The sequence below is a fragment of the Zalophus californianus genome, chromosome 12, assembly GCF_009762305.2.
Source record: "Zalophus californianus isolate mZalCal1 chromosome 12, mZalCal1.pri.v2, whole genome shotgun sequence".
Lineage (NCBI taxonomy): Eukaryota > Metazoa > Chordata > Mammalia > Carnivora > Otariidae > Zalophus > Zalophus californianus.
In genome coordinates this window covers 13,118,345-13,132,404 of record NC_045606.1, presented here as the reverse complement: position 1 = coordinate 13,132,404, position 14,060 = coordinate 13,118,345, and the positions used below count along the sequence as shown (strand labels likewise).

The 14,060-nt window shown below is 39.2% G+C and overlaps 1 protein-coding gene across 4 annotated transcripts in view; it reads left to right on the top strand.

Moving 5' to 3' along the window:
• The window catches only part of SUGCT (succinyl-CoA:glutarate-CoA transferase), an 806,341-nt gene that overhangs the window by 227,569 nt on the left and 564,712 nt on the right, over positions 1–14,060 (top strand). The gene's annotated exons all lie outside the window — the stretch shown is intronic.

Here is a 14,060-nt window from a genome sequence, read left to right as displayed (position 1 = left end):
CACAAATAAAAATGAGAACAGAAACTCCAACTCTTCTTCCAAACCCCTAACCTTTGCTTGACTCGATTGTATCATTTTCCACTGTATTTACTGATGTATCTGTTATGTCTTCTGTCAGATGTTGGAAGTTTAAGAGTAGAGGTGTCTTTTTTTTTTTTTTAATCACTGTATCCTTTCTCACATCCAGCAAAAGCTCGTACCAGGCACCATATTAATATCTGTTGAAGGAAGGAGTGAATTTTACTGTGACCATTTCAGAGCGAGTGTTCTTGACGCAGCACATCAAAGCCAGCATTTTCCATTTGCCAGCAAATCCATCAACACTGCTGATCATACTTTTAGTCTTAAGAACATTATTTCCTTCGGCCACGCTACTTTCTTTCCCATTTCTTTTAATAAAAATTTGAGCAATTCAGTGACCCAACGTGAGTCTAGAATTTTTCTCCATTTCTATTTATGGTCTCTTTACATGTGAGGCGTTACTATGATTTCCCTGTAGAACTGCCTTTTGACATAGTTACAGTTGTAGAACATTTTCTTCAGTGCCTTCCCTCTTTTCTCCAGCAGTACTTTTATTTATTTATTTTTTTAGAAGATTTTATTTATTTGACGGAGACAGAGACAGTGAGAGAGAGAGAGAACACAAGCAGGGGGAGTGGGAGAAGGAGAAGCAGGCTTCCTGCTGAGCAGGGAGCCCGACACGGGACTCGATCCCAGGACCCCGAGATCATGACCTGAGCCGAAGGCAGACGCTTCACCCACTGAGCCACCCAGGTGCCCCCAGCAGTGCTTTTATGATCAGCATTAGTGACATTTTGGTTCCCTACGTCTGAGCCCTGTGTGGCTAACCCTTACACTTCTAGCCAGACCTACCATGCTTCACAAAAGTGTCAATTTTGCACTTTTTAGGTATCATCAAATTTAGCTTTCTCACTTCTCAGGTAGGAAATTTGATACCTGAATTGAATAGATGGATCCCAACTCTGATCTGCCTCGTTGTTGGCTAATCCTTCAGATCCTGCTACCTTTGACAAGAGAGTGCTATGATTCCAGTGCCTTCTACTCCAACCCACACCCTCTCCATCAGACTTGCTCCTAGCTAAAGGGTTGCATCAACTAACTGACCCTCCTCATTGATGATGGAAATCCCTCTTATAGTCATTTAAGCAGAGGGACGTGTTGGAACCTATGGGAATTCATCACTAATAATGGAAGTCTAGTCTTCAGTTTTTGGTGTGTGGAGAAAGTGTTTTTGACTTGGAAAGCTTTATAGTATAATTCCACATCACATCACGTGGGAGGTGTTCACTATGTTCTAGTATAAGGTTTATAGTTTATTTTACTTTATTTTTTTTTAAAGAATGTCTTTTTAAAAAGTTTGGTATAGACCTCTGCTGTCCCTCCTGAGGGTTTGCACCAAGAGCTCTGGCATCTTGGGTATGCTCTCAATTATTTCACTGTGAGGTAAAATGAAATTTAGAATCCTTGGCTTTTATTATGGTAGGAAAGGATATGGGAAGACAGAATTCTTTAAAGACAGAACTATACTTTTCCTGCTTGAATTGTCCCAGTCACATAAAGTGGATACTGTGCTGATTTGATCCAGTTGATTGCAGCTTTATTATCTGTAAGAAATAAGAGGAGATCTACTACGGTCTTTCCTCAGGAACTCAGAATTAATTTGTTTCCTCTTGGTAGAGGACTGGTTCAGCACTGTGATTAAGGAACAAATGCAAATTCAGCTTGAATGAAACTAGCATACTAAGATAGATCCTAGATATGCTTCTAGACCTTGGTCTGTTTTTAATTTTTAAAATAGATTTGGGAAATATTTTTATGGGTGAGTGCCAGGATAATTATAATTCAGTTTTCTATAATAATTATAGCTTTGCCTCTAATTTGAGTTGTCTGAGTTTTGAGCTGAACGTCTATAATGGAAGACCCTGATGGTCTCAGAAATTAGTTAGGTACCCCGCTTACTCTCCTTAATTCTTGTTGAACCCCATCTGAAAGATCACAGACCTTGAAGGCATGAATATAAATTTCTGAAAAGTAGTGATCCTTGATTTGTGTGTTATTTTACATATACGCGATTTTTAACTTCTCAGGTTGATTATCCACTTGTGTTCTTTCCTCCCTATTCTTTGCCAACTTTTTAAAAATGAATAAGCTAAACAAAAGTAGACAGCATTGAGATAGTCATTTTGCTACTTGTTGAACATATTCTGGATGCTTTTCAGATTTTTAGATTTTATTTATTTATTTATTTTAGAGCAGAGGGGTGGGGTGGGTGGAGAGAGAGAGAGAGAGAGAGAGAGAGAGAGAGAGAGAGAGAGAGAGAGAGAGAGAGCAAGGAAGGGGAGGGAGAGGGACAAGCTTACTCCACACAGAGTGTATAGCCCAACTTGGAGCTTGATCTCACACCCCTGAGATCGTGACCTGAGCCAAAATCAAGAGTTGGGTGCTTAACTGACTGAACTACCCAGGTGCCCCATGAGAATTCAGATTTTTAAAAAGAACTTGTGGATTTCAGTGCTTCTTTTGTTTCCATTACTGTTGGGCCTTGCCCCTGAGAAACACATAGCCCAAGGGATTAATATTTACATAATGTTCATGTAAATATATATATATTTTTAAAGAATTTATTTATTTATTTATTTATTTATTTATTTATTTATTTGAGAGAGAGAGTACGAGCAGGGGAAGGGGCTGAGGGAGAAGCAGACTCCCCGCTGAGCAGACAGCCCAACTTGGGGCTCCATCCCAGGACCCTGAGATCATGACCTGAGCCTAAGTCAGAGGCTTAATCTACTGAGCCACCCAGGTGCCCTGAAATGTTTCTCAGCCGTTCAAACAATTATATTTATAATGACTGGAGGGTTTGGGGGGCTGGGAGAGGAGAGTGCAGAAAAAGCAGTTGGCCGGTCTTCAAAAAGAATCTATTTTATTGTGTAACATACTTATCAGTGGGGCCACTTCCCTTTACATATATGATTAATATCATAATCCCCCTAATTGCATAACCTGCATTTATCCAAAACTCTCTCTCAAATTTCTTCAACATCCCAGGAGCCTGTATTTGCATGTTCTCCTCTGCCTTGTGGGCTCATGATCCTCCCTTACCTCAGCCTCTCTCCAGTATCATAGAAGATCCATTCACAAATTTACTCATGAAGAGAGGAGACTATACTGTATTTTTTCAAGGAAGATGGGGGAGATTTTTATACATGAAACTTGTACAATCTCAGATAGGAGGTCTCATCTTTTTAATCATGCACTTTGGCTGCTACTAGGGAGTTGCACTATCCTGAAGAGCATATCAGTCTCCCTATCGTTTCTGTTCGTCCTTCTCTCCCTTTTTATTTTCTGCTTCTCTTCGAGATCAATAAATTTCTCTACTCTTAAACAGAATTATTGTGCTTGTTAGTGCAAGCACAGATCTTTGGGTGGCCACCTTTATCCTAAATGCTTAACAACGTACTGCTTCTCTGCCCTTAGGAACGTGCTCGCATGTGGATCTAACGGAAGCCTACTCAGCTCTCTCTGTGTTCCTCATAAGACCATCTCTCTCCCAGTCTGTACTCCTTGCAGCAGGCCTTGGAGAAGCTCACGGGGTTCTGTGTCCTTCTTGTAAAACCACAGCTTCTTCAGTGACAGCGTCGCCCTCGTGATCGGTATAAACTGCCAAAGAGACCAAACCTGGGGATGAGACAACCACAACTACCTCCTTCCCTTAAAAGAACACCAATCTCATCATCCTTTAGACATTTGCCTCAATCACCACCAGGACTTTAAGCCTTCCAGGTCAACTGTTATGACCTGGACATTCATTCCCATATGGCTCTGTGCATCTCTTCCTTTGACCCAGTCATTTCTTCTGTCAACAATCTTCGTGGCTTTACAATCCACTTAGATGACCCCAGTGACATCCTTAATGATTTTTCTTGTTTTTACTTGGCCACCACTCAGGTATTTCTCAGACTTTCAGATGCATCTGAATCTCTAAATAGAGATCTTGTGAAGATGCATTGCCTGATTGCAGGTGATACTGATGCTGCACTATGAGTAAAAATGTTCCTGATCGAGACTTTATTTTTCTTGGTGACTATACCATCTCCTTTGTATTCAGCTGGCAGAATCCCATTGCTGATTAAACTTAATTCTCCTTCTCTTCCATGCCTACAGTCATGTAGTGTATGGCGGGAGGAAAACATAGCTACCTTGTCAACAGTCTTACTCTCAGTTCACGGCCATCTTTCTCAAGTGGGCCCTCAGCCTTACCCACAATCCTGGCACACTACCTACACATTTATTTTCTGTGGGATGACTATTTCACTTCTCTCTCCTCAGATCATCCCCCCTCTGCATCCTTAGCCAAAGATGGTCTCTTATTTCACTGAAAACGGATGCAATTGGAAGAGAACTATTTCATCTCTCTTCTGCCATACCCCCCAAGCTCCTACTTGTGTGTTCACTTCATTCCTTCCTATCACAATGGATGACTTGTCCCTTCCCACATTTTCCCTACTTAAAGGCATTGCTCCTGCACTTTATCTCCTCTAACACCTGCATTATCTATCAGTGGCTAATGATACGACCATGTCCTTCACCTTAAAAAAACCCAGCAACCTTCCTTAGACCCCCAGGGCATCTTTTTCCATCTACCATCCCATTTCTCCATGCTCTTCTATTACAAAATTCCTCAAAAGAGTTCTGGCTGGTATCTGCTGGGAAGAAGCATTAGTCTACAATTTACTTGGACCTCACAGGCCAAGAGATGCTGCAGTCGTCAGTCCTCAGCAGTTTGGGTGCTGTGGAGTAGCTAGGTGAAGCTGACTTTCTGAGCAGTTCATTAACATGACTCTTTTTATGCTTTTTCTTGAGCCTTTCAAATGTAGGGCCTTCAAAAAGAATTTTTCCTTTAAATGGCCTGATAATTCACATGGCAATTTCTTTTAAACCTTTTTTTTTTTTTTTTCCTGGAGTACCTTCTAATTCAAGAAATTGAAGAAAACAATTATTCAGATGATTAAATAAAATCATGTCTTCCTTTACTCAGTTTGGACTCATTCAACCAAGGAATAGAGCAGGAAGCTGTGCTATGTTATTTCTGGTATGGACATACTGTATATTTAATTTGGCACAAGCAGAGACTCAGACAGGCAGTAAATTCCAAGTTTGAAGAGATGCAGCACTTTGCTATCATTCCTTAGAAAACATTAAAATGCTGTTGAATCATAATAGATTAGGTAACCTTGGGAATCTTTTTTTTTTTTAACCCATGTCAAGGATTTTTTTTTCAAAAAGTGAAAATATAAATGATATACATGTGTCTCTTCTTGTGTGACTTTTTTTTTTTACCATAGTTACACTAAAGCATTCACTGAAGTTTGAAAGTATAATTTAAACAGGCATATAGTATCACATCTTTAATTTAATTGATGCATTGGTAATAACAGTAAAAAAATCATGCAGGCTTCCATTGAACATATACTCTGTAACCATTTTATGTGTGTATATATAATTTTTTTCTTATTTTATACTGATGAAAGGGAGACCAAGAGAGAGAAAGCAACTTGGCTATAGCCATAGGTAGAATGTCAGAGGACCTGGATCAGAACCATGGTTTTAATATTTCAGAACTTGTTTCCTTTCCTGCTATATCCAAACTAATGGTTCTTTTGGTGCTTGATACATTATGGATGCCTGTCTTTTAGTTTCTTCAATAGATGGTAGAATTCTTTTAATCTTTTTCCATCATCTCTTTGACAGATGACCTATTTATTATGACTCTAGAAGGTATCAAACCTAATAAGGGACCTTGAAATATATTTGAATTCTGAGCTGTGGGGCAATTAATTGTAGGTTTCTGTCTACTGTGTTTTCAATTTATGCTTTCAAATGACTCTTGATTCTTCAATTAAGCAACAATTTCTTGAGTCCCCTATGGAGCAGACAGTGGTTTAATTCCTGAAGACTTCCAGATGAGGAAGAACTGGGCCCTTGATTTCAAGGAATTCAAAAGCCGTATAGCAGGCACAGCTGGGGGAGCTTGAGCTTTGGAGTCAGACCTGGGTTCATAACTTGACTCCGCCACTTATTGACTGTGAAATCTTGGACAAGTCTTTTAATATCCCTGGTGTTAGCTGCTTCCTATGCAAAAAGGTCAATAATTATAATTGTTTCCATGTTTTTTGAAGGAATTAAATGAGGTAGTGTATGCTAGGTGTTTTGTGCCATACCTGACTCTTGTAAGAATTCAATGGAAAGTGGCTCCTATTTTTATTTTTGTTGAACTAATGATTATAACTTTGTAAAATAGTTTCTAGGAAGCTACTAAATAATCTCTATGAAAACTATCCATGGCAGCTTAGGGGCAGAGAAAATAAAGAATAAATGTACATAGTTGAATTTCTTTCTTAAGGGAATTTCTACTTCAATTTCTTTTTTTTTTTTTCCAAATGGAAAGGAGAGCAACATGCTATGGTATTTTTTTTGTTTGTTTTATAAAACTGATCTTAGATCATCTTTTAAAGAAATTACAGAGCTGAGCCATTACCAAAATGTAGCATTCTTTTCTCCCCCAGTTTTATTGAGAAATAATTGATATACATCACTGTCTAAGTTTAAGACATATGGTGTGATGGTTTGATTTACATATATTGTGAAATGATTATAATAGCTTCAGCTAACATCCATCTTTTCTTATAGTTACGAAAAAAAAAAGAAAAAAGGAAAAAAATTCTCCTTGTACTGAGAACTCTCATACCAACTTCTTGAAAGAAATACAGTTTGAGGAGAATTGTATATAGCAATATCATCTAGTTGTCAAAGGGAATAGAACTTCTAGTTTACTGAATTGTCTGGTTAATTGAGATTTAGTCTAAACTCATGGTTAACAAAATGAAGCATGACAAAAATGATTTTCAGAAGTAATCTCTGAGAAGCCCACAAGATGGGAACCTATCTCTATAAAAGATACATCTCCCTTTGAGAGCCAAAAATTGTGGTGATTTGTTCCCCAGTTTTAAAAAGCGAGATAACTATAGAATATTTTAAACACTCTGTTCTTGTAACCTTAAGACTGCAATGAACTTTGATAATGTTTACCCAGTAAAAAATACCTAGAGATTCATTTGGAACAGAAGTGCTGGTGGTGATAGGGAATACATTAGGTTACATCTCACAGGTTTCTGAAAATCAGTACTGACACATTAGAATATTCAAAAGTCTTTTTTTTTTTTTTTGTTAAATTAAGGCATGAATTGTCTGAATTTCTCCCATCCCCTTTGTTCCAAAGCTTTTGGCAAGGTAGCTTTTGAATATTTGCTATAAAGCTTATGTGTGCCTCAGGTCCTTATGAATTTTGGATTCTTGTTAAAACAAAACAAATTTTTTTATTTGAAGATTCTGGTTACTTTGAAGCCAAGTGATGAGGACTTTGGCACAATCCTAAAAATATAGAGAATTGAGCAGTCCAGCAGGCAGATAAAAAAAGGGCAGATATGCCAGCTACTGGCATAAATAGCTACCACTGTCTGGGCTTTTCCTGAGAAAAAGTTCAGCTTGCTTTGATTTAAAATAAAATTCTTAAATTTATTTTTTTATTTTTATTTTTTTAAAGATTTTATTTATTTATATGAGAGAGAGAGAATGAGAGATAGAGAGCATGAGAGGCAAGAGGGTCAGAGGGAGAAGCAGACTCCCTGCTGAGCAGGGAGCCCGATGTGGGACTCCAGGATCATGACCTGAGCCGAAGGCAGTCGCTTAACCAACTGAGCCACACAGGTGCCCCTAAAATTCTTAAATTTAAAATAAATTAGATAATATGGTGTTTAAGAACATATTGCACAAAGAATAAATATAGTTATGACTGTTCAAAAACTAATGGAATTTTTAAAAATCAGAATTGCCTCCAGTTGATAAATATGTTTTTTTTTTTAATGCATTTCACTAAGAGGTGAAATAGAGACACAAGTACAGGCACTGTATCTCAAGGAATATAGCTGAAATTCTTTTCGGATCTTATTAGCTTCTCTTGCATTCTTAGTATTCTCAATATATATGTGGAATCGATGGGACTGTATGTTGTTTATACCTGTCAATTTTGGCTAAAATTTGATGGTGGGAATGCAAATTGGTGTAGGCACTATTGAAAACAGTATGGAGGTTCCTCAAAAAATTAAAAATAAAATTATCGTATGATCCAGTACTTCCCAAAGACAATGAAAACATTAATTGGGAAAGATATACGCATCTCTATGTTTATGCAGCATTATTTACAATAGCCAAGATATGGAAGCAACACAAATGTCCATCCATAGATAAATGGATAAAGAAAATGTGATATACATATACACACACACACATATATATATATAATGGAATATTACTCAGCCATAAAAAAGAATGAAATCCTGCCATTTGCAACAACATGGATGACCTAAAGTGTATAATATTTAGTGAGAGTAAGTCAGATAGAAAAAGACAAATGCCATATGATTTCACTAATATGTGAAATTTAAGGAACAAAACACAAACAAAAAGGCAAAAAAATGGACTCTTAAATACAGAGAACACATTGGTGGCTGCCAGAGGGGAGGTGGGTTGGGGGGGTGGGTGAAATAGATAAAGGGGTTTAAGAGCTCACTTATCTTGATGAACACTGAGAAATTTATGGAATTGTTGAATTGTTATACTCTGTACCTGAAACTAATATAACATTGTAGGTTAATTACACTTGAATTTAAAAAAAGGAATAAATCATACCTAAAAAATTTTGGCTAAAATTATCCAAGAGAATCAAATACCATTTTGAATATTCAGTTAAAGGAGAATATTAATAGTCATTATTCTTAATAATATTATGTGAATAATTGTAATCATCATTAGAGGTAATGTTGATTGAATGATGACTCCGTGTTGGTTATTAACTACCTTAACATACATTAATTCAGTCTTCACAACAACCCCTTGAAATAGGTACTGCGCTATCCTCACTTTCAGATGAGGAGACTGAGGATAGAGATGACTAACTTGCCCGAGGTCCCATGGAAGTGCCGTAACTGGAATTCTACCAAGGCAGATTTCCCTACTATGTAAGCAAGCGATGCAGTCCTACTTACTGAAACTGGCATGTTGAGTTTCATTTTCTATCTTTGTCCCCCTTTTGAGGAAGAATTATGTGACATTTTCCTCTACCTATTTTCCCCTTTAGGACTGCCAAGAGTAATGGAAGAGGTATCAACAATTCTGTTGTTTACTCATTACAGAGATCCTTAATTATGACTTAAAAGCAAATTTCCATCAGGAAATCAGGTGGTACATCCTTTGAGTAAATCCTTTCATTGCTGCTGCTAAAACTGTTAGAATCATAACTAAGTCAAGTTATAATGAAACAGGTATCTCTGGCTCCATCTGGGTAATGAAAACAATATTGTCCTTGAGTGATAAAGGAGCTTGGGATAGTTTTAGCTATTGTGAGACCCATCGTTTCTGATTCAAACTGGGTGGTAGCTGGGGGTGGGATTTAGGGTGGGAAGGAGTATTTGGGGCATGAAGAGGAGTATTCAGGGGTGCGTAGCGACAGGCAGCCTGGGGAGAAATCAAGTAGGCAGATCTCCAAGTGTTCCAGCTCCATTTCAGCCCAAACAGCTCCACTTTTGTTTGTTTCCTTGTTTGAAATAGGAGTTCCACTGTTGAAGAAGTGATGGTCTTAGATCAATCCACTTGCCCTACAGGATTTTACTGGACTAGAAAGTGGGTTTTGTACATGTTTGTGTGTGTGTTTGGGGTAAGAGAGACTGCTTTTCCTCAATGTTGATGGCTTTTAGAACTGTGACCTAGAACCAAAGACGGGGTCTGTGTAGCTGAGGTGGAAGCTCTGGCAGGAGGAGTCCGAGTGGGGCCCCTCTGTGGAGTTGCTCACACCTGACCTTACAGCGGAGAGTACAGCCTGGTGGTTCTGCATGGAGGTCAAGGTTCTCTGGCTCAGATAAATCACATAGGACTGGATTCTGGAAATGGCTGGATTTGGATGTAGTCACACAACCTGTTCTGTTCTTAGGGGTGTCCAGGGCAAATGTTGCTGAAATTCTGAGTAGGTGTGCTTGGCGCTTAGACAATACCCCGACGGCTTCCTGCTCAGGTGCAGGGTACCTGGGGGAAAAAAAGAACTGATAATGGTACCAATTACTTTTATATTATAAATCACTATTGGGCAAATGAAATAATAACAATGAAAGAAAACTTGCAAGATGTTAAGTTCTGAAGTGATCCTGTGTTGGAGACTTGAGCAAATCATGCCACAAATAAATGTGGTTGTGAAGGAAGGTCTTTTCCATCTTGGTTTTGTTTCTGGCATTTAGGATAAGGAATACTGGTGTCGGGACTCTGTGCAGACAGGAGATTGTAAGTGTGCATGCTGAGTTGAGCTAGTGAACTGGGAACTTAAAAAAATCATGTTAATTCATTTGGCCTAATTTTAACCTGGAAACGATTCTCAAATATCCCTTCCCTCTTTTCTTTCCTGAAGGTAAAAGCAGGTGCGAAATGTTCTAGGTCCTGGCCACTCTTAAAGGTCCATGGAGCGGTGGCATCAGCATTACCTGTAGCTTGTTAGAAAGAATAGATTCTAGTTTCTTCTACTGAACCAGAATCTGCCGTTTAACAAGATCCTCAGGTGATTTCGATTTCATGTTAGATTTTGAGAAGCCCTGGTCTAAAGTCCATGTGAAATCCTTTTGGTCATTGCATTAAGAATCCACTAGATGTCACTCTTGTAACCTGGATAATGGGATGGCACTTTTCAATGGGGACTTGGAAAAAATCTGTGAATAATGAGCACATTATTAGGTGATTTCCTCCCTATCCTTAGAGCTACTGATATTCACATTGATAATTTAAGGTAAAACTACCTTTCTTTTTGGTTCAAAGTCCTGGGGAGTGATTCCTGGGGATGATTTTCATTTTGTTGAATTAGCACTCATGCCTTCCATCTCCCTCCTTGGAGCCCATTGTTGCTTGGGCCAGTTCTGTCATTATATAACCTTAGCACAGAATATGCTACAGATGCTTGGACTGACTGCCTTACAGAGAGAACAGCATCCCGGCCTGCTCAGCACAGCGATGCAGAATAAACGTAAAGCTTTGATTTCCATAGAAGTGATTAAGAGCAGAAAGGAAGCAAGGCTGTATCCTGAAATTAGCATCAATCTCTGTGTGATTGTGGGAGGAAGTGCGGACCTTTCTGAATTCTTGGGGTGTCTCAAGGGTGGTTTTACAAAAAAGATCGAGTTCACTCTGCTTAGAAAGAAATGCCCCAAGTGTAATCTTGTAGGGCGTTAGTTCCAGCCATGAAGATGAATATAAGGGACATTTATGGTAACTTTTACTGTAGAGTAAAATCCACAGGGAGATGATATACTTCCAGAGACGTATGAGGCCCCTAGGACAAGTCCTGTTAACAACTGGTTCGGTCTGCATATTAGGAAAGGGGGTGAAAAGGTTAAGGACTATGCTTTAGAATGTCCATTTTTTTTTTTTTTTTGCCAGATGCCCAGCTTGAGAAAAGTTAGTTCTTGAAATAAATCAAACCCTTGCAAAACTCTCCTCCCTCTGAGTCTGATGTGGTTTTTCATCTGTTTCAGTTAACAAGGGTAGCAAACAACTCATAAAGTAGCAGGTGTGTGTGTGTGTGTGTGTGTGTGTGTGCGCGCGCGCACACGCGCGCGTGCACGCACACGCGCGCTTTGCTGTGTTTGGTGAGTGTATGTTTCCTCTCCTTGGTCTGTGGGAGGGGCATTTAATTTATAATATCACCATATAAATGCAGAATGTTTAATTGGATTGATTTCAGTCAGGTAAATATTCTTATTGATGTTAAACAATATGGTTTTACTTAAATATAATTTTTCTTTTGTTCAAAATAATTAAGGTGGCTGTAGTGTTTACTTTTAAGCTTTAGAGTCCTTTTTGCAACATCATTTATTGTGATGTGATTCTTAATGACAAGGACCAGAAGGAAGCATTCCAAGCATTTTCCTGGAAATCAATTTCATTTTCAAAAGCAGTATCAAATTATGGAAAACAAGCCGAAAATGCTCATTCCCATTCCTAGCCATGATCCAGATTTCTACTTCTGTGGGGACAGGATTTTCCACCACCATCCCCTTTACTGTTGAATATCCTTCCCTCCTGTCTTTTTAATTTTTGCTGCTGAGCTGTCAGATGCTGCCAGATACAGCAGCAGACTTTAGATGTATTATTTAAAAGCATGGGCTTTGGAGTCAGACCTTGGGCAAACTGCTTCCTTTCACGGAGCCTCAGTTTCATTTGTAAAATCGGGATAATATTTCCTGCCTCCGTGGGTGGTGGTGATAATTCAGCAAAACCATGCATCTAAAGTATGTGGCTTAGAGTCTGGGACATTCATGTTTAGTTGATGGTAGCTTTTCTCATCATTATTGTGCCCATCCCACAGACCCCAGCCCTGTGGCTTACCCTCTTCTCTCACCTCCACCATCTGTGGCAGGAGCCCCGGTTCCTAATCTTTGTCTCTCCCAGAGGACAGCTCCAAATCAAGGAGGAGTCTTCCTTCCCTCTGCCTGGCAGATGTGTGCGTGTGATGAGGAGGTGGGTTGGTGCGGAACAGATCAGTAGGGTAGGAGAGTGGTGGGGAGGATGTGGATCCTAGGACTGCAGCAAGGAGAGAAAGGAGAGAAGTTCTCCCCATAGTCTACACTGCAACGCTCAGTGGAACTTTCCTCATAAAATGGTGATCGAGTTTGGCAGAATTGGGAGCGTTGTTAGGATAGTTGGTACATCCGCATGACAGGCTGGCCCAGGATCCTGTTCACCAATTTAAACGTCGTTTCTAACAGAAAGATCCCCTGAGATGCAAACTGCCAAATCTCCATGAATTTCTGCAACATTCGTTTCAGCTTGCCTGGCTCTTTATTATCTTAACTGCTTTGGAATGACCTTTGTGGTCCTGGAGGACCTCTGGATCGTGGGGGTCACTGGAACATGACCTGGTTAGCAGCCGACTCGATAAGCTGCTGTGCAGAAGGCTGAGGAGATCTTTCATCCTGAGAACATTCTTGTACGAGTCTTTGCAATTGCATTGTAAGCAATTGCATTATTACCGTTTGATAATATCCTGTTGATGAAGAACAATGGAGATTTTGATGCAACAGTAACTGTATGAGTGCGCTGCCTCAAGTAGGAGAGGATTAAAAATATTAAGAACTGTGAGCATGATGCATCTTAAAAATACACTCTCACGTTTTTTGCTAGACTTTTGGAATCTGCATTGGATTTTTTTTTTACATAGTTAATTTTAATATATATTTTTGGTAATTGTTTAAAATGCGTTCTCAAAAAACCTTACAGAGGGCATGGAACAATCTTTTTTTCCCCCTCCCATATCATTCCTGTTTCCATTGCAAGGAGTCAAATCAGTAAGTTCAGTCCAGTTCAAAGAAGAGGGGGGGTAGGGCATAAAACTTATAATGGTGTTACTGTGTAGATTGCAAAAGAATCTGAGGTTTGTTCAGCAAATATAATGGTGCATTGAGGTGTTGTGTTAATGTGGGGGGCCAGAAAATGAGCTCTGTGTGTAGCAAATCTGTTAAGTGGCAGTTTAGCGTTTAACCTAAAAATTGGGAGAAAGTTGATAAGTGCAGAGGAAGCATGAGACCCAGTTTGACACAGACCTTGCTAGGGCAATGCTGGTGGGGTGGGGAAGGAGTAGTGAGAGGAGAAGGGGGTTCTGTGGTGTGCTGGATGAAGATGGGATGGCAAAACCATCCATCTGTATAAACAGAAAATTGACAGTTTTGTAGAGAAGCAAAGCCTCAAGTATTTAAATGCATACTGGATATATAAACTCTAGAAGTATAAAAAATAGTCAATAGAATGATTGGTAGCAAGTAAGGATCCCAATTCCATTTTTCTCCCCTTAGGCTTGGTAGAAGGAGAAAACTGGTAGAAACTGGAGAAAACTGGTCCTGCAGGGTTAGGAAATGTATGGGAATATTAGGGATGGATGAACTGATGGG